This window comes from Delphinus delphis, chromosome 3 (genome assembly GCF_949987515.2).
Source record: "Delphinus delphis chromosome 3, mDelDel1.2, whole genome shotgun sequence".
NCBI classification, from domain to species: Eukaryota; Metazoa; Chordata; class Mammalia; order Artiodactyla; family Delphinidae; genus Delphinus; species Delphinus delphis.
Genome location: NC_082685.1, coordinates 33,875,744 through 33,900,616, shown reverse-complemented (window position 1 = coordinate 33,900,616; position 24,873 = coordinate 33,875,744). Strand labels below are relative to the sequence as shown.

The 24,873-nt window shown below is 39.6% G+C and overlaps 1 long non-coding RNA gene across 2 annotated transcripts in view; it reads right to left on the bottom strand.

Annotated features, from left to right (window-relative positions):
• The window catches only part of LOC138414021 (uncharacterized), a 297,137-nt gene that overhangs the window by 95,709 nt on the left and 176,555 nt on the right, over positions 1-24,873 (bottom strand). For both annotated transcript variants that reach the window (XR_011246388.1, XR_011246387.1), the window contains exon 3: positions 21,019-21,155. This is a non-coding gene — a long non-coding RNA (uncharacterized lncRNA). The remainder of the gene's footprint in view (positions 1-21,018; positions 21,156-24,873) is intronic.

The following is a 24,873-nucleotide window of genomic DNA, read 5'->3' as shown; positions in this document are numbered from 1 at the left end:
TATTGGGTAAAAGTTATAGTTGGTTAAAATTTTCTGTCAGTTTGATTTAACTTTAAACCTATAATATAAAAAATATTCTCACCCAAAGCAAGATAAAGTAAAATAGACAATTAAAGCATAGTCTTGGCTTTTTATGTACTCAACTTCAAATTTTTCATGCTTTTTGTAAAATTGCCATGCTGAGAACCTTTTTTCTCTGTTTAACATTCAGTACAAAACAAAGTATATGTCTACAGACCTATTTGTCTAGAAATACAAGTAATAAATGAGAGTCACATTTGAATAACAAGAGTGGACTAGACATGAGAGAATAGAACAGGCCTAGGCAGCTTCAATTGTCCATCTCAAAATTACTTACTATTGTTGGGAATAATAGAACATCAAAAGGATAAATTCAAAACTCAAATTAATTCCTGTCCTCCCAGGAGAGACTGACTGCCTGATTCTGATCTGTCTTTCATGCATCGTTCTCACTCAAAGTTACAATTTCAAGGGCTAGAGTGTCATTCCAATATGCAAAAGAGTGTTGGCATTGATGAGAGTTATATTTAGAAATCCTTCTACTGTGAGATAGAATATAACATTAAACTTGTGAATTTTAAGGTCATGACAAGGACATATTGACAAGCTAAAGTTTCAAAACTATGTAAATTAGCTACTTGGATAATCACAGGCTCTACAAATCTGCTCAAATTAAGAGACAAGCTTGTTCATTCTTTCCACAATTAAGGATCTGTCAGAATAGGGCTATGCTATTTTCTGCTAACAAACAATCCCCAAATCTCACTGACTGACTTATAAAAGCCAAGGTCTATTTCACACCACATTGCTGCCACTGCAGGTTGTCTCACTCTGGCTGGCAGCTGATAGAGGAGCAACCATCTCAAATGTTGCTGGTCATTTTGACAATGGGAAAACATAGCTCTAGGGTGTGTTGCACCAGTGATTAACTGTTTCTGCCTAGAAATGACTCTCACTTCACTCAGAAGTTATTGATAAAAACAAGCCATAGCCATACTGAAACAGGAGGGAAAGGGACAGGGCACAACATTTAAAAGAATGACACAGACATAAGACATGACAAAAACTGATTAGAACTAACTAGATCCAAGATGGCAGAAGATTCGACTCCCAGTGGACCTTAAGCCTCATTGTACGCTCATTGTAATACATCAGCACACTAAATGACACACCCACAGGAACCATGGCAGTTCCAAGGCCAACCATAAAAGGTCAAAAAGTGGGCCATGGCCCAATTCTGGAAATCCCCACCCCTTCCCCAAAGTAGCTGGAATACTCCTCCCACTCATTAGCCTATGAAATTACCCACCCCTATAAAAACTGATAACTCCTGTAGCCTGGTGCCTCTTGCAAGATGGCCCACACTCTGTCTGTGGAGTGTGTTTCTCTTTAAATAAATCCACTTCTTACCTATCACTTTGTCTCTCACTGAATTCTCTCTGTGACGAGACATCAAGAACCTGAGTTTCATTAAGTCCTAAGACCACATGTGTGATCTCAATTAAAAGACCTTGGGTTCAAGTCCCAGTCTGGCTTTAGGCCAGGTTTGAGTCCCAGCACATGGGTTCAAGTTCCAATCTGAGTTACATGGTTTCAGTACCAACCAATCATAATGGGGGCAGGGAAGTACAATCTCTCCAGGTACCTAAAGGAAAAGAAGATGACAGCCAGAGCAGCGATCACAACAATAAAAGTCCCTGCTCTTAGAAACTTATTAGTGAAAGGAGTCATACAAATACAAAATATACAAATGAATAGGGGAGATATGTACCCCTATTGGAGTAAGTGATATGGAGGAGATAACCAATGATGTGGTAGAGAGTAATGTGAGGGGAGAGAGATGAATCAGATGGTCCATTTTAGACAAGGTGGTCAGTTATAAGATAAAGTTGACAGTAGATACATTTTGATATCTTCCCTTTGTCCTTTCAGGTTCACACTCCTTCCTTTTCCACCCTGCTCTGTGCCTTGAGAAGACATGGGAAGGGCAGCAAAATATGGCACCCCAAAATATGGCTGTAGGGGTTCAGGACATGCTACCCCAAGATATGAAATATGCCGCTTTGGTGTATTGATTATTTTGAGCTTATAGGCACTTGAAAAATAGCAAATGCAGGGAGAGGCCTACTCTGAACTCCCTTTATCTGGCTAAAGATAGATCCTCCAAAGGGAACTCAATTGTCATAAATCCTCTACCCAGGAGTTTTATCAACCAAGGAAGATTGAGTCTTTTTTCTTGTTTTTTTCCATTCTTTTCCACTTTATTTTCTTTTGGTGTTGAAATACCGATTTTGGGAAGGAGGGCCTCAGACAAGTTGTGTCATTAGTGTCACAGGAATCTGAATTAATTTGAATGTGATTTGAGTTGAAAAGTCTTTGGGTATCTTTAGGATAAGATAATGAAGGTCATGGTTTAAATATAGATATTTTGGATGGGGACATAATTGGGTTATTAGATGCCTGGTAGGGAATTAGTCCCTGAGTCCAGGCACACAGGGTCAGAAGTTAGGGATCAAGAAATAAAGCAATTAGAGAAAGAAGAACAAAAAAAAAAAAAAAACCCAAAGTTAGCAGAAGGAAAGAAATCATAAAGATCAGATCAGAAATAAATGAAACAGAAATGAAGGAAACGATGACAAAGATCAATAAAACTAAAAGCTGGTTCTTTGAGAAGCTAAACAAAATTGATAAACCATTAGTCAGACTCGTCAAGAAAAAAAGGGAGAACTCTCAACTCAATAGAATTAGAAATGAAAAAGGAGAAGTAACAACTGACACTGCAGAAATGCAAAGGATCATGAGAGATTACTACAAGCGACTATATGCCAAGAAAATGGACAACCTGGAAGAAATGGACAAATTCTTAGAAATGCACAACCTTCTGAGACTGAACCAGGAAGAAATAGAAAATATAAACAGACCAGTCACAAGCACTGTAATTGAAACTGTGATTAAAATCTTCCAAAAAACAAAGCCCAGGATCAGATGGCTTCTCTAAATTCTATCAAACATTTAGAGAAGAGCTAACACCTATCCTTCTCAAAGTCTTACAAAATATAGCAGAGGCAGGAACACTCCCAAACTCATCCTATGAGGCCACCATCACCCTGATACCGAAACCAGACAAAGAGGTCACAAAGAAAGAAAACTACAGGCCAACACCACTGATGAACAGAGATGCAAAAATCCTCATCAAAATACTAGCAAACAGAATCCAACAGCACATTAAAAGGATCATACACCATGATCAAGTGGGGTTTATCCCAGAAATGCAAGGATTCTTCAATATACACAAATCAATCAATGTGATACACCATATTAACAAACTGAAGAATAAAAACCATATGATCATCTCAATAGATTCAGAAAAAGCTTCCGACAAAATTCAACACCATTTATGATAAAACCCCTCCAGAAAGTAGGCATAGAGGGACCTTTCCTCAACATAATAAAGGCCATATATGACAAACCCACAGCCAACATCATCCTCAATGGTGAAAAACAAACCATTTCCACTAAGACCAGAAACAAGACAAGGATGCCCACTCTCACCACTATTATTCAACATTGTTTTGGAAGCTTTAGCTACAGCAATCAGAGAAGAAAAAGGAATAAAAGGAGTCCAAATCAGAAAAGAAAGGTTTCTCTCTATACATAGAGAAACCTAAAGATGCTACCAGAAAACTACTAGAGCTAATCAATGAATTTGGTAAAGTAGCAGGATACAAAATTCATCCACAGAAATCTCTTGCATTCCCATAAACTAATGATGAAAAATCAGAAAGAGAAATTAAGGAAACACTCCCATTTACCATTGCACCAAAAAGAATAAAATACCTAGAAATAAACCTACCTAAGGAGACAAAAGACCTGTATGCAGAAAACTGTAAGACACTGATGAAAGAAATTAAAGATGATACAAATAGATGGAGAGATATACCATGTTCCTGGATTGGAAGAATCGACATTGTGAAAATGACTATACTACCCAAAGCAATCTACAGATTCAATGCAATCCCTGTCAAACTACCAATAACACTTTTCACAGAACTAGAACCAAAAATTTCACAACTTGTATGGAAACACCAATGACCCCGAATAGCCAAAGTAATATTGAGAAAGAAAATCATAGCAGGAGGAATCAGGCTCCCTGACTTCAGACTACACTACAAAGCTACAGTAATCAAGACAGTATGGTACTGACACAAAAACAGAAATATAGATCAATGGAACAGGATAGAAAGCCCAGAGATAAACCCACGCACCTATGGTCACCTAATTTTTTATTAAGGAGGCAAGAATATACAGCTAAGAAAAGACAACCTCTTCAATAAGTGGTGCTCGGAAAACTGGACAGCTACATCTAAAAGAATGAAATTAGAACACTCCCTAACACCATGCTCAAAAATAAACTCAAAATGGATTAAAGGCCTAAATGTAAGGCCAGACACTATAAAACTCTTAGAGGAAAACAAAGGCAGAACACTCTATGATATAAATCACAGCAAGATCCTTTATGACCCACCTCCTACAGAAATTGAAATAAAAACAAAAATAAATACATGGGACCTAATGAAACTTCAAAGCTTTTGCACAGCAAAGGAAACCATAAACAATACGTAAAGACAACCCTCAGAATGGGAGAAAATATTTGCAAACAAATCAGCAAACAAAGGATTAATCTCCAAAATTTACAAGCAGCTCATGCAGCTCAATATCAAAAAGCAAACAACCCAATCCAAAAATGGGTAAAAGACCTAAACAGACATTTCTCCAAAGAACATATACAGATTGCCAACAAACACATGAAAGAATGTTCAACATCATTAATCATTAGAGAAATGCAAATCAAAACTACAATGAGATATCATCTCACACCAGTCAGAATGGCTATCATCAAAAAATCTACAAACAATAAATGCTGGAGAAGGTGTGGAGAAAAGGGAACCCTCTTGCACTGTTGGTGGGAATGTAAATTGATACAGCCACCTTGGAGAACATTATGGAGGTTCCTTCAAAAACTAAAAATAGAACTACCATATGACCCAGCAATCCCACTACTGGGCATAAACCCTGAGAAGACATAATTCAAAAAGAGTCATGTACCATAGTGTTCACTGCAGCTCTATTTACAATAGCCAGGACATGGAAGCAACATAAGTGTCCATCGACAGATGAATGGACAAAGGAGATGTGGCACATATATACAATGGAATATTACTCAGCCATAAAAAGATATGAAATTGAGTTATTTGTAGTGAGGTGGATGGACCTAGAGTCTGTCCTACAGAGTGAAGTAAGTCAGAAAGAGAAAAACAAATACCGTATGCTAACACATATATATGGAATCTAAAAAAAAAAAAACTGGTCATGAAGAACCTAGGGGCAGGATGGGAATAAAGATGCAAACCTACTAGAGAATGGACTTGAGGTTACGGGGAGGGGGAAAGGTAAGCTGAGACAAAGTGAGAGAGTGGCATCGATATATATACAGTACAAAATGTAAAACCGATAGCTAGTTGGAAGCAACCGCATAGCACAGGGAGATCAGCTTGGTGCTTTGTGACCCCCTAGAGAGGTGGGACAGGGAGGGTGGGAGGGAGGGAGACACAAGAGGGAAGAGATATGGGGATATATGTATATGTATAGCTGATTCACTTTGTTATAAAGCAGAAACACACACACCATTTTAAAGCAATTATAATCCAATAAAGATGTTTAAAAAAAATAAAATAAAATAAAAAATAAATAAATTTTTTAATTAAAAAAAATTTTAAAGGATGGTATTTGTCTGAATTCTAAGCCACCTCAGAGAGTTATTCATTTTTCCCTAGGTATCTCTCATGTATACATGAGGTATATGTGTTAATAAACTTCTGTTTGTTTTTCTCTTGTTAATCTGTCTTTTATTACAGAGGTCTAACTCAGAAGGGTAGAGAAAAAATCATCTTTTTTCCCCTACACATGTATGGACTTCAGCAATGAAAATTCTTTTACCTCTGGCTTCCAGTTAGGTTCCTCCGCTGAGAAGCACAAGGGTAAAATCAGAGGCAGGCAGAAGAGTGAAGCCCTCCCATCTTTCTGACGGGTTGCTGCTGGCTGGCTGCATTCCCCAACTATGGTTACAGCTCCTGCCAGGTAGCCGTCACCACATGAATTCTCTCTCTGCCCATAGTAGCGGCCAAACCCTCTTCAGTTACTTCAGGCCCAAGAATGGTAACTCCCTAATGTTTGTAGCCACAGGGCACTGTAGTATGCAGTGTGGTTTCCCTAACTGCTATAGACTGAATTGTATCCCCACGAAAGTCATGAGAGGACACGATGAGAAGGCAGCCCTCTGCCAGCGAGGAAGAAAGCTCTCATCACAACCCAACCATGCTGGCAACCTGACCTTGCTGCAGGAAGGAGGACCCCTTCCAGGGACTGAGAGTGAGCTCTTGTCTAACAGTTGGAAATGAACTGTCCGAAGAAACACATGTGCTGACAAAGCAAGAGACTTTATTGGGAAGGGGCACCCGGGTGAACAGCAGGAGGTGAGGGAACCCAGGAGGACTGCTCTGCCACGTGGCTCGCAGTCTCCGGTTTTACGGTGATGGGATTAGTTTCTGGGTTGTCTCTGGCCAATCATTCTAACTCAGGGTCCTTCCTGGTGGTGCACGCATCACTCAGCCAAGATGGATTCCAGCGAGAAGGATTCTGGGATGTTGGTAGGACATATGGACTGGTGTCTCCTCTCTCCTCTGGACCTTTCCCAAATTCTTCAGGTTGGTGGTGGCTTTTTAGTTCCGCGTTACTTACCAGGGCCTCGTGTCACAATGTAACTCATGAAAATGGTTACTGTGGTGCCTGGCCAGGGTGGGAGGTTTCAGTCAGTGGTTCCCCTAACAACCTCAGACTTCCAGCCTGCAGAACTGTGAGAAAATACATTTCTGTTGTGTAAACCACCCAGTCTATAGTATTTTGCTATGGCAGCCTGAGCAGTATTAGACACTAACCTATGCTCTTACAATAATCCCTTTATTAAACTTTTCTCAAATTATCCCACACAAGTGTCTCTTTTCCTGCTGAGATCCTTACTAATGCAAAATATGTATTTTGAATTCTCATTTGTTTGCACCTATAATTTCTCTTCAACTTGTAATTTCCTGTATACATGACAGCTTAATTATGACTTAGAAAATTAGAACAAACTTTTGTTTTAAAAGGTAAAATATTTAAGTAAATATACCATTTATCTTTTATTTAAGTCACGATAGAGCATAATCATTCAGAGAACAGGACTAGAGGTTTAGGCAGACTTGGAGTTCAATCCCATTTCTGCACCTGGTATGAGAGATACTTGGCCAAATTACTTCTCTAATGTTCATGTTCTTCATCTGTCAAATAAGAATCACAATCTGCTTTATAACCAATGTGGTTATCATAGGGTTGCAGTAATAGCCCAAGGTGAAACAGAGAAAGCTATTACTATTAATATTAATCATTATTATTTTTATTCTCTTACCAAAAATCCTTTTGTGATATTATTATTTGGGGAAGCTTCTTGAAACTTGAGCATATCCATGGATGCTAGTTCTCACAACCCTCGAAGACTTTGGGATTTTTACATCAAGGAGAATAGATTAGTACCCATATACAGGCTCCAAAGGCAACATGAACTAAGGCCAGGAGGCATCCTGCATTTTGCCTATAGAACATTCCCTTCAGAGGGGAAGTTAATCAGTGCCTTATTACCTTTAATGAAGTTCTCATATTAAATGCAGGACACTTGATATAATTTAATTAATTACTTTTCTATGCTTAGAGGAAGCTGCTTGACAAATTATTTGTTCTGCCTGTATATTCTCTCTTTATCCTTTTTCTTGCCTGCTGCCACATCAGACATGGATATGACCTGTACAGAGAGCTGAAAAATACTCAAAAGCATTAACCCCTACCTCAGCAACTGACATAAGACTTATTCACACATCACTTAATTTTTCTTTAATTACACAGAGTTTTCTATGGCTCAGTCAATAAGCATCCTATAGGAAAGTCAAGCTAGGCTCTGAAGTCTGCACATATTATGAGCCTTTGCAATAGGAAAAAAGATTTCTCAGCAGGCAGATTAAATCATGAAAAATCTGAAAACCAACCATTTATACAACAAGGTTATGCAACAAGGAATGTTTAGCTTTCTAAATTCAAAGTTCAAAAATAATTTCTAGTAAATTGCTACTTACACATGACCTTGAAAAATACCTAATCAACCCATACTTCCAAGATGAGAATATTAAGCAAATGAGATACATGACCTTGATCAAGTTCCTTAGCCTCTCTGATTTTTAGATTCCTCGTGAAACTGGGGAAATAATAGAACATAGGGCAAGAGCTGCTGAAAGAATGACATGAAATAAGGCATGCAAACTGTAGTTTCTGTTACATAGGAAAGCACTCAGTAATTGTTAGTCTATTATTAAGATATATGATATCCATTCTAGCTCTAGTATATTATGCCCCATTGCCATTTAGAAAATTTGACTCATCCTACAATAGAAAAGGGTTATTCCTATTACTATATGACTACCTTTTAGTTGAAAGCTTTCTTATAAATATTTGTATCCCAAGAAAGATTTGACAGTTTTCAGTTTTCAAGGTTATTCCATGTGGGTGTGCCCATGAAGATCACTGACTTATTAAATAACTTCATACTGATAAGCAAAAAAGCTTTCTCTGATTTCTGGCTCATCACAGTCTAGAATATAATAAAACTAGGGTAAATTTTACCCTAAATAGCTTGAAGAAATAGGGAGACCAGGTTTTAAACATTAAATCTTAAGTATCTACTAATTTGCTCCAAGGATTCATTTACATAAACTGTAAAGTTTATAACTGTAAAAAAAGATAAAGTAAAAATGAACAAATAAACTAACAGAGAAGTTCTTATTCATGTTTTGAGGGTTGTGAGCTTTATGATAGGTATTTTTTTAATAACTCCAAAGTATATTTGTAAACACATGTTTTAAATGGGGAGGGGGTATAATCCCAGAGACCCTACCACATGAAGAAATGTTTCTGCAGTGCATTCATTCATGCCACACAGTTGGTCACCCTTACTGGACAAACTAGCCAGAAAGAAGGCATGTTCATGCAGTCAGACATTTCACAATCCAGTTTTTATTTCCCCAGTCAGGACCGAAAATGTAAGGAAATAAGCAAATGAAACTCTAGTCCTTTTAAATATTTTTCTATTTGGTTAATTTTCTTTGGAAAGAAGAGAGAAGTCTTAAGACAAACATAACTATTTTTGCCCCAGAAATTAATTGTAGTTACATTAGCTTAAGGAATAAAGCCTATCATATAAAAATACAATTCAGGCAAAGTTGGCATGCTAGTCAAGAGAGTCCATTTCTACAGTGAAGTCTAAAGCTGGATGAAATGTGAGCTTTCCTACAGGATCAGAACAAAAAAAGGATTTAATATTGATTTTCCTAGGATAAATGTTCACAAGACAAATTCTCAGTATCATGCCATGGGCAAATGCCTCATACCTTAAAAATCTATTCTCACCTGGAGTTAACAACCAGAGAATTAACAAAGTGACTGCCTACCAAAGGCTGTGAAATAAAAGGGCTCAATACAGTGTCCTTTAAAACACTTTCAAAATCTCCTGAATGTGGACAGTTCCACAAGATGTCGTTCTTGGACTCTTCAAAAGTCAATGTCATGGAAAACACAAACAAACAAACACACACATCAAAAAAAGTTTAAGGAAGGAGAGGACTGGGGTTGGCGGCGTGAACACAGCCTTTAGGGGGTTAGTGCACCACGGCTGGCCGGGAGGCAGTCCGGGGAAAAGTCTGGACCTGCCGAAGAGGCAAGAGACTTTTTCTTCCCTCTTTGTTTCCTGGTGCGCGAGGAGAGGGGATTAAGAGCGCCGCTTAAAGAAGCTCCACAGACGGGCGCGAGACCCTAGAGACAGGCATGAGATGGTAGGGCTGCTGCTGCTGCCGCCACCAAGAAGCCTGTGTGCGAGCACAGGTCACTCTCCACACCTCCCCTCCCGGGAGCCTGTGCAGCCCGCCACTGCCAGGGTCCCGGATCCAGGGACAATTTCCCCGGGAAAACACACGGCACGCCTCAGGCTGGTGCAACGTCCCACCGGCCTCTGCAGCCGCAGGCTTGCCCCGCACTCCATGCCCCTGCCTCCCCACGGACGGAATGAGCCAGAGCCCCCACGGCCTGAGTGAGCCAGAGCCCCCGAATCAGCAGCTCCTTTAATCCCGTCCTGTCTGAGCGAAGAACAGATGCCCTCCGGTGACCTACACGCAAAGGCGGGGCCAAATCCTAAACTGAGCCCCGGGAGCTGTGCGAAGAAAGAAGAGAAAGGGAAATTTTTCCATGCAGTCTCAAGAGCAGCGGATTAAAGCTCCACAATCAACTTGATGTACCCTGCATCTGTGGAATACCTGAATAGACCACAAATCATCCCAAATTGAGGAGGTCGACTTTGAGAGCAAGATTTATGACTTTTTTCCCCTTTTCCTCTTATTGTGAATGTGTATGTGTATGCTTCTGTGTGAGATTTTGTCTGTATATCTTTGCTTCCACCATTTGTTCTAGGGTTCTAACCGTCCAATTTTTTGTTTTGTTTTTAACTTAAAAATTTTTTTTTCTTAATAATTATTTTTTTATTTTAATAACTTTATATTATTTTACCTTACTTTATTTTAATTTATCCTCTTTCTTTCTACTTTTTCTCCCATTTATTCTGAGCTGTGTGGATGAAAGGCTCTTGGTGCTGCAGCCGGGAGTCAGTGCTGTGCCTCTGAGGTGGGAGAGCCAACTTCAGGACACTGGTCCACAAGAGACCTCCCAGCTCCACATAATATCAAACGACGAAAATCTCCCATAGATCTCCATCTCAACACCAACACCCAGCTTCACTCAACGACCAGCAAGCTACAGTGCTGGACACCCTATGCCAAACAACTACCAAGACAGGAACACAACCCCACCCATTAGCACAGAGGCTGCCTAAAATCATAATAAGTCCACAGACACCTCAAAACACACCACAAGACGTGGAACTACCCACCAGAAAGACAAGATCCAGCCTCATCCACAAGAACACAGGCACCAGAAAGCCTACACAACCCACTGAACCAACTTTAGCCACTGGGGACAAACACCACAAACAACAGGAACTACGAAACTGCAGCCTGCAAAAGGAGACAACAAACACAGTAAGATAAGCAAAATGAGAAGACAGAAAATCACAGCAGATGAAGGAGCAAGATAAAAACCCACCAGACCTAACAAATGAAGAGGAAATAGGCAGGCTACCTGAAAAAGAATTCAGAATAATGATAGTAAAGGTGACCCAAAATCTTGGAAATAGAATAGAGAAAATGCAAGAAACATTTAAAAATGACCTAGAAGAACTAAAGATGAAACAAGAAATGATGAACAACACAATAAATGAAATTAAAAATTCTCTAGAAGGGATCAATAGCAGAATAGCTGAGGCAGAAGAATGGATAAGTGACTTGGAAGATAAAATAGTGGAAATAACCACTGCAGAGCAGAACAGAATGAAAAGAACTGAGGGCAGTCTCAGAGACCTCTGGAACAACATTAAACCCACCAACATTAGAATTATAGGGGTTCCAGAAGAAGAAGAGAAAAAGAAAGGGACTGAGAAAATATTTGAAGAGATTATAGTTGAAAACTTTCCAAATATGGGAAAGGAAATAGTTAATCAAGTCCAGGAAGCACAGAGAGTCCCATACAGGATAAATACAAGGAGAAACAGGCCAAAACACATATTAATCACACTGTCAAAAATTAAATACAAAGAAAACATATTAAAAGCAGCAAGGGAAAAACAACAAATAACACACAAGGGAATCCCCATAAGGTTAACAGCTGATCTTTCAGCAGAAACTCTGCAAGCCAGAAGGGACTGGCAGGACATATTTAAAGTGATGAAGGAGAAAAACCTACAAACAAGATGACTCTACCCAGCAAGGATCTCATTCAGATTTGATGGAGAAATTAAAACCTTTACAGACAAGCAAAAGCTGAGAGAGTTAAGCACCACCAAACCAGTTTTACAGCAAATGCTAAAGGATCTTATCTAGGCAAGATACACAAGAGAAGGAAAACACCTACAATAACGAACCCAAAACAATTAAGAAAATGGGAATAGGAACATACATATCAATAATTACCTTAAATGTAAATGGATTAAATGCTCCCACCAGAAGACACAGACTGGCTGAATGGATATAAAAACAAGACCCATATATATGCTGTCTACAAGAGACCCACTTCAGACCTAGAGACACATACAGACTGAAAGTGAGGGGATGAAAAAAGATATTCCATGCAAATGGAAACCAAAAGAAAGCTGGAGTAGCAATTCTCATATCAGAAAAAATAGACTTTAAAATAAAGACTATTAGAAGAGACAAAGAAGGACACTACAAAGTGATCAAGGGATTGATCCAAGAAGAAGATATAACAATTGTAAATATTTATGCACCCAACATAGGAGCACCTCAATACATAAGGCAAATACTAACAGCCATAAAAGGGGAAATCGACAGTAACACATTCATATAGGGAACTTTAACAGCCCACTTTCACCAATGGACAGACCATCCAAAATGAAAATAAATAAGGAAACACAAGCTTTAAATGATACATTAAACAAGATGGACTTAATTGATATTTACAGGACATTCCATCCAAACACAACAGAATACACATTTTTCTCAAGTGCTCATGGAACATTCTCCAGGATAGACCATACCTTGGGTCACAAATCAAGCCTTGGTAAATTTAAGAAAATTGAAATTGTATCAAGTATCTTTTCTGACCACAACGCTATGAGACTAGATATCAATTACAAGAAGAGATCTGTAAAAAATACAAACACATGCAGGTTAAACAATACAATACTTAATAACGAACTGATCACTGAAGAAATCAAAGAGGAAATCAAAAAATGCCTAGAAACAAATGACAATGGAGACACAACGACCCAAAACCTACGGGATGCAGCAAAAGCAGTTCTAAGAGGGAAGTTTATAGCAATACAATCCTACCTTAAGAAACAGGAAAAATCTCGAATAAACAACCTAAACTTGCACCTAAAGCAATTAGAGAAAGAAGAACAAAAAATCCCCAAAGTTAGCAGAAGTAAAGAAATCATAGAGATCAGATCAGAAATAAATGAAAAAGAAATGAAGGAAATGATAGCAAATATCAATAAAACTAAAAGCTGGTTCTTGGAGAAGATAAACAAAGTTGATAAACCATTAGCCAGACTCATCAAGAAAAAAAGGGAGAAGACTCAAATCAACAGAACTAGAAATGAAAAAGGAGACGTAACAACTGACACTGCAGAAATACAAAAGATCATGAGAGATTACTACAAGCAACTCTATGCCAATAAAATGGACAACCTGGAAGAAACGGACACATTCTTAGACATGCACAACCTTCTGAGACGGAACCAGAAAGAAATAGAAAATATGAACAGACCAATCACAAGCACTGAAATTGAAACTGTGATTAAAAATCTTCCAACAAACAAAAGCCCAGGACCAGATGGCTTCACAGGCGAATTCTATCAAACATTTAGAGAAGTACTAACACCTATCCTTCTCAAACTCTTCCAAAATACAGCAGAGGGAGGAACACTCCCAAACTCATTCTACGAAGCCACCATCACCCTGATACCAAATCCAGAAAAAGATGTCAGAAAAAATAGAAAACTACAGGCCAATACCTCTGATGAACATAGATGCAAAAATCCTCAACAAAATACTAGCAAACAGAATCCAACAGCACATTAAAAGGATCATACACCATGATCAAGTGGGGTTTATTCCAGGAATGCAAGGATTCTTCAATACACGCAAATCAATTAACATGATACACCATATTAACATATTGAAGGAGAAAAAGTATATGATCATCTCAATAGATGCAGAGAAAGCTTTTGACAAAATTCAACACCCATTTATTATAAAAAACACTGCAGAAAGTAGGCATAGAAGGAACTTTCCTCAACATAATAAAGGCCATATATGACAAACCCACAGCCAACATCGTCCTCAATGGTGAAACACTGAAAGCATTTCCACTAAGATCAGGAACAAGACAAGGTTGCCCACTCTTACCACTCTTATTCAACATAGTTTTGGAAGTTTTAGCCACAGCAATCAGAGTATAAAAAGAAATAAAAGGAATCCAAATCGGAAAAGAAGAAGTAAAGCTGTTACTGTTTGCAGATGACATGATGGTATACATAGAGAATCCTAAAGATGCTACCAGAAAACTACTAGAGCTAATCAATGAATTTGGTAAAGTAGCAGGATACAAAATTAATGCACAGAAATCACTGGCATTCTTATACACTAGTGATGAAAAATCTGAAAGAGAAATTAAGAAAACACTCCCATTTACCATGGCAACAAAAAGAATAAAATAGCTAGGAATAAACCTACCTAAGGAGACAAAAGACCTGTATGCAGAAAATTATAAGACACTGATGAAAGAAATTAAACATGATACAAATAGATGGAGAGATATACCATGTTCCTGGATTGGAAGAATCAACACTATGAAAATGACTCTACTACCCAAAGCAATCTACAGATTCAATGCAATCCCTATGAAACTACCACTGGCATTTTTCATAGAACTAGAGCAAAAAATTTCACAATTTGTATGGAAACACAAAAGACCCCGAATAGCCAAAGCAATCTTGAGAACGAAAAACAGAGCTGGAGGAATCAGGCTTCCTGACTTCAGACTATACTACAAAGCTACAGTAATCAAGACAGTATGGTACTGGCACAAAAACAGAAAGGTAGATCAAAGGAACAGGATAGAAAGCCCAGAGATAAACCCATTCACATATGGTCACCTTATCTTTGATAAAGGAGGCAAGAATGTACAGTGGAGAAAAGACAGCCTCTTCAATAAGTGGTTCTGAGAAAACTGGAGAGGTACATGTAAAAGAATGAAATTAGAACACTCCCTAACACCATACACAAAAATAAACTCAAAATGGATTAAATACCTAAATGTAAGGTCAGACACTATAAAACCTGCTCACAGGTCAAGTGGTAGTCACGTCCTCTCAATGTCCTCCTCCAACACAAGGCAACAGTTAAACTATCTACTTCCATCCACTGATCCTGTTCAATGATAATTCTGAAACTAGAAATCCTCTCATGCCAAAACACTGGATGGGTAACAGGTTTTGTGGAACGCACAGCAGTACACACAGAAGCTAGGGTGTGCCTTAACTCTCCACAATTTCACCGAGTCCCTATGTCTACAGTACACAGAAGGGACACAGAAGGGACAGCATGAACAAGAAAATCCTTTTCTAATCTCTGCCCTTACACGACCCCACCCTATCAACTTTCCAGAAGGAAAGGCAGAAATGAAAGAGATCAAAGTCTCTACTTTCTCTGCTCAGTGCCCTCAACAGACAACATAAATGTGCAGAACCATACCTTTATCCTGCCTTGTGCCTTTCCTATTCAGCACCCTGTGCAAGATCAGAGGTTTCTGGGAGCCTCACTGCCTACACGCTCTTGCTCTGCTGTCAGTCTCATAGCACTCCTCTTTCTCCACCCACGACAGGGCTCAGCAACTCACCAATGAGCCTTCATTCAGAGCCAAAAAGAAAGGGAAAGGTGGGAGTAAAAGCACAGAACTCCTAGCATGAGTACCCCTGATATAAACCTCCATAAACTAACACTTGGGCGTTGGCAACCCCCTCCTCCAGCCCTAATAAATCTACTTCTCTAAGGTAGGGACCAACAATGTGCATTTTTAATTGCTCTTCCAAGGTGAATTTTAACCAGTTCTCCAGGTGAACCACTGGATTTGATGATTCAGAAAAGGAGCAAGGCAGAGTTTAAAAATCTTGAACAGAAATTTAAAGGCAAAAACAAGACATTTTAAAGTCACAACACAGTAAGGAATTTTGCTCTCAGACTTATATAATTTTTAATTTTTTAAGAGAACAATTATTATCGGCAAACATCTGAAGGAAATCTGGTCCATCTATTTTACTTGTTTTGACATCTGCAGATAAAGACAAGTTGGAGGGAAAAACAGGTTTAAGGTTTGCAGCAATTAGTTAATTTGTGACTGATTATTTAAAATACAATACATGCAGCTCTGTGCTTCTCCAGAGGGAAGAGTTACAAATTACTATGGTGGTTGTTGCTGCTGCCACTGCTGCTATTATTGTTGTTTTTAAAAGACTGCAGCCTTCAGATGTTTGTGAATATTAATACTGTTAGGGGCTTGTCAGGTTGCCATAGCCACCTCGGTTCCCTTCTGCCAGCAGGACGTAAAGCACTGGGAGTCAGAATTGCAAAGGAATCCACAATGTAAATGCAACCTGGGAAGCCGCCTCTTTCCTTCCCACATTTCCACACCTTGTTCGTTTTGATACATTGACCAAAACACACCTGCAGTGGGATTGCTGGGTCATATGGTAGTTGTATTTGTAGTTTTTTAAGGAACCTCCATACTGTTCTCCATAGTGGCTGTATCAATTTACATTCCCACCAACAGTGCAAGAGGGTTCCCTTTTCTCCACACCTTCTCCAGCATTTACTGTTTGTAGATTTTTTGATGATGGCCATTCTGACTGGTGTGAGATGATATCTCATTGTAGTTTTGATTTGCATTTCTCTAATGATTAATGATGTTGAGCATTCTTTCATGTGTTTGTTGGCAATCTGTATGTCTTCTTTGGAGAAATGTCTATTTAGCTCTTTTGCCCATTTTTGGATTGGGTTGTTTGTTTTTTTATTATTGAGCTGCTTGTAGATTTTGGAGATTAATCCTTTGTCAGTTGCTTCATTTGCAAATATTTTCTCCCATTCTGAGGGTTGTCTTTTGGTCTTGTTTATGGTTTCCTTTGCTGTGCAAAAGCTTTGAAGTTTCATTAGGTCCCATTTGTTTATTTTTGTTTTTATTTCCATTTCTCTAGGAGGTGGGTCAAAAAGGATCTTGCTGTGATTTATGTCATAGAGTGTTCTGCCTATGTTTTCCTCTAAGAGTTTGATAGTGTCTGGCCTTACATTTAGGTCTTTAATCCATTTGGAGTTTATTTTTGTGTATGGAGCTAGGGAGTGTTCTAATTTCATTCTTTTACATGTGGCACATATATACAATGGAATATTACTCAGCCATTGAAAGAAACGAAATTGAGTTATTTGTAGTGAGGTGGATAGACCTAGAGTCTGTCATACAGAGTGAAGTAAGTCAGAAAGAGAAAAACAAATACCGTATGCTAACACATATGTATGGGATCTAAAAAAAAAAAAAAATGTCATGAAGAACCTAGGGGTAAGATGGGAATAGAGACACAGACCTACTAGAGCATGGACTTGAGGATATGGGGAGGGGGAAGGGTAAGCTGTGACACAGTGAGAGAGTGGCATGGACATATATACACTACCAAACGTAAAATAGATAGCTAGTGGGAAGCAACCGTATAGCACAGGGAGATCAGCTAGGTGCTTTGTGACCACCTAGAGGGGTGGGATAGGGAGGGTGGGAGGGAGGGAGACGCAAGAGGGAAGAGATATGGGGATATATGTATACATATAGCTGATTCACTTTGTTATACAACATAAACTAACACACCATTGTAAAGCAATTATACTCCAATAAAGATGTTAAAAAAAAAAAACACACCTGCTTCCCTAGCTAGCCCGCTAGCCCTCTCATGCTTGTGTTCTCTCCATTTCATTTACCCTCCCCCTCTCCCCTCCATTCCCCTAGTACCCCTTCACTGTGCTCTTTTAAACCCTTGGACACACATTCTCACTCAAACCCTTCTAGTAAGACTTCCTCTACCTTCTCTCCTAAACTGAAACTTGGCGTTGCCCAGATAATGATAATACTGAACTCTCAAGTGTACACAGATCCTGGTGATGTCATCTTTCCTCCCCCCCACTAATCCACCCCTAGTCCCATCATCCCCAAATCTCAGGGACTACAAGTAGGTCATTATCAATCTCAGTATTTCTGCTTCCTCTGCTGAGTCACCATTTCCATTCAAGGACTCCTCTCTCCTTTGAACTTCCTCTGTCTGACCATGCCACCCTTTTCTGATCTCCCTCTTTGTCTTCTAGCCTTTGGGGGACCTCCAGGCTTTCCTGTTGGTGCTGCCCCTCCCCCACTGAGAGGCCACACGTGGACTAGACCCCCAGCCACTGCCACTTGACCCCCTCTACTCCAAATCTGCTGCTTCAGCTCCATCTTGTGCCGATTTAAGTTCCACCTACAGGCCCAAAGCCAGTGCTTCCAGCACTGGGATAATTTTCCTACAACTTAACTGACATGCTCTTTGCAACCCCAAGCATGGCAAGCAATAGGACGCGGTGCTTAGCATTAAACTCCACAGGTAAACTCCTGGCTTTACCACTTACTGCTTTCGTGGTTCAGCGCAAGCTATTGAACTTTCCAGGCCTCAGCTTTCTCATCCATAAAATGATGACAATAATATCATCTATTTCATAGGTTTGTTATGAAGACTGAAAAAGAAACCTCCTTGGTATAATTTAGACTCTCTGAAGGTAAGAGAAAGCCCAACTCAGACTAGCATAAAAAAACAAAAGTGTTTTATTGGCTCACTTTTCTCAAAGTCCAGAGGAAAGGTAGGCTTCAGCCTTGGATTGATTCAGTGGTTCAGCCATGGATCAAGGATCTAATTTCTCTCCCTCTGTTCTGTCTTCTAAGGTGTCAGATTCAGTTTAAGGCTGGTTCTCCCTCATGCTTATGAGAGGCTATCATTGGATTATAGGCTTCCTCATCCAAAACAAAGGAGTGAAGAAAATGATCACTTTGAAAAGCTCTCCCAGAATAGTAATGGAGAACTTTTCCAGACATTCTTAGAAAACCTCTCAGGTCCCACTGTCCAGTGTGAATAACAAGCCCATTCTGGAACCATTGCCTGGATCAGAGGAATTACTAATTGGCTCAGACCTGCTCAAATGGACCAATCACTGTAGCATAGGAGAGGGGATTACAAACCCTGGAAAATATTTATCTGCTTATAAACTGCACAGTAAGTATGAGATGGAGACAGAGAGGGGAATGGATGCTGGGGAAATGACCTAAGACCCACTGTGCAGAGTCAACTCCTTAGTTAATGATGGGTAATTAGTAAACACTATGCTAATATTAGCACTTATTATTATGTCATTTTTACCTTTGATGACTACTTCTCATTCTTCTTTGTATTATCATTTATTATTTACATGATAGTCTCTCTATACTCTCCCATCCTCAAGCTTGTCAATACTTAAGGCAGTGTGCTTCCCTGAGATTTTTTTACCCCCAACGTGGTTCACCCCAAACTCTGTACCTAGCAGAGTGAATAAAAAGAAGAGAGTTTCAATAAATGCTGGTTGAATACATGAATAGACTATAAAACTGATTCTACCCAGTGACAAAGCCTCTCTGGCAGGAGTTAAAGATTATGCAATGTTCTCATGCCCTTCAGTAAAGAACAACTTAACACACTTAAAAAATATTCTTTCTTGTACAAAATAATATTACTAACCCCTCACTGATTACCCAGGCACAGACAGCGAATATGTCTTTGTTATTTTCTAGCTGATCAGTAAAAGCCGACTCTTTAACACAATTACACACAATTTATTCTTTTTCAGTTTTCTTTCACAATAACTTTTGAAGTAGATGATTCCATTTGACCAGACTACATGTAGTACATAGAATACTATGAGACATGTGATTTTTTTTGGTCACTGTACCCTCATAATGAAAGCTGAGAAACCTTCAAATGGGTACTTTTTAACTAAGAGCTATACTTCTCAAAACCACAAATTAACAGGAAAAACTCCCATATTACACAGTATGACGTTATAAAATATTTATGTAGGAAAAGACTTCCCTGTTCAGATTATTCTTTAAAATGTCCCATTTTACATAAAATATACTTCAATTTTAAACCAACTTAGATATATGCCTTATTCTGCCTTGTTGTTTTTGGTAAATAACATCACTTCCAAAGAAGTTTATTTTAATGTTTTTAAAAAGTAGGTAATATTAGCAATTCTATAATGCAACTTACTAATGGGTAGCTGTAATTTTTAGATAGACGTGGTAAATGGCTCGGTACGTGAGGGTTTTTTTAAATTCTTTGTATTTCTTTTAAAGTCTGCAGGATTCCAGAATTTTATTACCTGAAAATTATCTGACTTTTAAAAAATATATTATTAAACTTGAAAATGTCTTTGAGAGAAGAAAAGTGTGTGGGAGACTATAAAACATACTGGCGGCCTAAGAGTAAAATGAGGGAAAATGTGGATTCCCTGTCTTTTAACTGAGAGGCTGTAGCAATGCAGAACCTTCACTTCTTGTCTGTGGAGACCATGCAGTGAATTTTAAGAGTGGAATCTGATGAAAGAGTAAAACAAGAAATGTTTAGAGAATATAAACTAGTCAGACTATCTGAATTTCATGAAAAAGATAGTAATAAATTTAAAACTAATTATAGCACATGAATCCAATCCGGGTAAAACTACATCCACGTGCGCGACCTCTCACGTTTTTATTTCATGTGCCTCTTAAAATTGCCACCTTGGTTATCTCTAGCCTCAAGCTTTCCACCATCCAATACGAAGTACAGCCTCAGAAAATAATGAAACAACATGAAGGATAGTCAATGCAGTGGACAGTAGTACATCCCCATAGAATTTGATGCCTGACGCAACTCCATGAAGTAGATATGGTTGCCTGAGGCCAAGATGCTAAATAATTTTTCTCTATGCTTCTGAGTATTGGGAATCAGGTCCCAAAGCCCCTGACTGCATTGCAGTGTGACATCTAACCAATAAGTCTCTTTCCCAAAGCAACATCCAGCAGAGAAAGTGTGCACTGTTGATCTCATACATCCAACTAAATAGCCAAAAGGCTGTGCAATGTAAGTTATCCTATTACCTCTGTTGGATTTGGGGGATGAGTCACTTGGGTGAGTCTTCTGTTGTTTCCTCAGTGATCAGCATGCTTGATGGAGCAGCCAAAGTTCATTCAAACCCGTACTCCCTGCAGTCTCCACTCCGGCTTCTCTGGCGACCCTAAGTATAGAAACAGTTTAGGATGCAACAAACATATTGTAGAAAGAGCCCTAACCTCAGTCACGTTTACAAATGACCGCTTTGAGATGCACAATATCACTCAATATTTGAAAGAAAAAATTAAGTGCCTTTTTTGCCCATAAAATTTAAACAATATGGGCGCTTCCCTGGTGGCGCAGTGGTTGAGAGTCCGCCTGCCGATGAGAGTCCGTGCCGAACGACACGGGTTCGTGCCCCGGTCCGGGAGGATCCCACGTGCCGCGGAGCAGCTGGGCCTGTGAGCCATGGCCGCCGAGCCTGCGCGTCCGGAGCCTGTGCTCCGCAACAGGAGAGACCAGCAGTGAGAGGCCCGCGTACCGCAAAAAAAAAAAAAAAGAAAAAAAAAATTAAACAATATGAATTTTTTTTAATGTCTCACTTGTGGGCAGATAAATTGATGCACTCATGATGGATTTAAATTTTAAATATGCATACCTTTTGAGCCAGTAATTCCATTTCTATAAATGTATCCCTCGAAAAGTATTCAAAGATACATGCAAAAAATATTACAGTGTTGGGGCTTCCCTGTTGGCGCAGTGGTTAAGAATCCGCCTGCCAATGCACGGGACACAAGTTCGAGCTCTGGTCTGGGAAGTTCCCACATACCACGGAGCAACAAAGCCCGTGCACCACAGCTGCTGAGCCTGCGCTCTAGAGCCCGTGAGCCACAACTACTGAGCCCGCATGCCACAACTGCTGAAGCCTGCATGCCTGGAGGCTATGCTCTGCAGCAGGAGAGGCCACCGTAATAAGAAGCCACACACCGTAGCAGAGCAACTAGATAAAGCCCCTGCGCAGCAGCGAGGACCCAACGCAGCCAAAAAACAATATTACAGTGTTGAATAAGAAAGTAGCTAAATTTATTATAGTAAATCCATGCAATGGAATGCCATGAGGCCTCTAGAAAGAATGAGGTAAATCTATATATACTGATATGGAAAATATCCCAATTTTATTGCAGAGTGAGGAAAAGCAATTTGATAACAAATCTTTAATATGATTTCTATTTGCACATTATGATCTTATTTGTGAAAAGGCTGTATATGTATTTTTTTCCTTGTAGACATAGAAATTTCTGGAAGTACAAGATACACAAAATACTGATAGCCTGTGCAGTGAGAGAAGGGCCAATGTGGGATACAACAGGACCTTAACTTTCCACCTTATCTTTCCTTTATGTTGAAAATTTTTACCATGAGAAGGGCAAGAAATTCTCTTCTCCCATGTCTTGGCTGTATGAGGGTGAATATGGATGATGTAAATGTTCCATGTAAAGAACCTGTCAGACACCTGGAACCCATGAATGTTGGTTCTCCCATTCAAACACGAGTGTCTGTGTGTGTGCACACACACAAACACACAACCCACTCCTTCCCAACACCTTCTGAACACTGACACCATTTTACATGCCACCAATCTTACCATACATCTCCATTATCTTTTAGATATCCGTATTCCATTCAAGGGAGAATTGAAGAAAGGCACAAGGAGAAGATTTAATTTGGACATTGTTGTCCCCTAATACCTAGCTTAGTTTTTTTCAAAAGAGAAAGGTAGTATTTTATTTTCCATTTTCAAAACAGAGGGAAATACCTTCCCAGGTACTCTCAGTGACATAGGAAAATACTTCGTCCTGCTCCCTACTCCAACCAATCTTGAAAGAGAGACTAGGGTGGAACATTTAAAACATGCCTCGGGGCTTCCCTGGTGGCGCAGTAGTTGAGAGTCCGCCTGCCGATGCAGGGGACACGGGTTCGTGCCCCGGTCCGGGAGGATCCCACATGCCGCAGAGCGGCTGGGCCCGTGAGCCATGGCCGCTGAGCCTGCACGTCCGGAGCCTATGCTCCGCAACGGGAGAGGCCACAACAGTGAGAGGCCCGTTCATGCATAATGATGTTGAAATAACCCTCCGTGAATTGTGGGGATTCTGACAGGCAGTGAAATTTATGACTCCTTTCCTCCATCCCAAATCACAGAAACAGCAAAAAGCTATCTTCCAGGTCAAGGGTCTCCAAAATAGATGTTGATCTCACACCCCAGCAGTAAAGAAACTTTGAACAAGCATCCTCAACGTATTTTTATTTACTTATAAATCATATACATCACACCATTGTACTAATATATTAAAATATTAGCAAATATAAAAGTAGAAAATAAAATGGATGAAATTTAAAATACACAGAAAATCAAGCATCTAGTATTTTCTTCCCACACTCACCCAATGGGATACTGTTCCAAGTAACTCAAATAGCAGCCACCATGGTGTCTCATACACAATTATGAAATTTACTTTTGTAATATCACATGAGTTATTATACCAATGAAAAAGTTTCAGGACAATGCTTTCTGTTTTAATGCCTCCTCAGATGGCCTAGAAGTATATAATTAAATTGAGAAAATAAATAATTCTTCTTTCAACTTGTTGGGGGGAAAGTGGATAATATTTAACGAGTCCTTTCTCGGTGCCAAGATTTAAAACATCTCATATTTAATTTTCCCAACAACTCTGTATGGTGGACCCTTCACAGATAGAGAAAGAGGATTAAAGTGGTCCAAGATCAACTAGTTAGAAACTGGTAAGGGACAGTATCAGAATCTGGTTGGACTTATTTCAATATCTAAACACTTAGTCCTCTTTACTGCCTAGAAAAGAAAAACATTAGGGGTCAAAAATGTGTAAACATGGTGCGCTTCCCTGGTGGCGCAGTGGTTGGGGGTCCGCCTGCCGATGCAGGGGACACGGGTTTGTGCCCCGGTCCAGGAGGATCCCACATGCCGCGGAGCGGTTGGGTCCGTGAGCCATGGCCGCTGGGCCTGCGCGTCCGGAGCCTGTGCTCCGCTACGGGAGAGGCCGCAGCGGTGAGAGGCCCGCGTACCGCAAAAAAACAAAAACAAAAATGTGTAAACATGGTTATAGAATCTGAGATCACAAAATACTGTGGAGTCAAAAAGATGAGAAGCAGTTTGAGAGTTGGGCCTTCTCTCCTATATCCATGATTTCTATCTCTCTCTCTCTTTTTTTTTTTTTTTTTTTTTGGTGGGATCTTAGTTCCCTGACCAGGGATTGAATCTGGGCCCTCACCAGTGAGAGCATGGAGCCCAAACCACTAGACCGCCAGGGAATTCCCTCTGTCACTCTCTTGCTACATAGAGTGATTTTTCTGTAGCTAAGGTGGAATAGGACCCTGCTGTATTAAGCCCTGGGCACAGTTAACTCTAAGAATTTTGGTAGGAGAGGTTTAGGAAAAATTTTTTTCACAAATTTTTAAGTTATCACTCTATATCCTATTACTTTCTTCAAATTGAAAATAAAACCCACACAGATTTTTTTTTAACTTTAAATTGTGCATATCATTTATGTGAAAATTCTTCTTCAAAGAACTTACTCTGAGTCAGTGGTTTTCAATGGCGGAGAAATTTTGGCTCCTAGGGGACATTTGGCAATGTCTGCAGACTGATTTGGCTGTCACAGCGAGGAGTGGAGGTGCTACTGGCATCTAGTGGATAGAGGCCAGGGATGCTGCCCACCATCCTAAAGTGCACAGGACAGTCCCCTACAACAACAACAAAATGTTTCCTTCCCAAAATGTCAATAGTGCCAAGTTTGAGAAACTTTGCTCTAAGGAAATAATCAGTAATATGTCAAAGATGACTATCCAGATGTGTTCATTAGCACTGT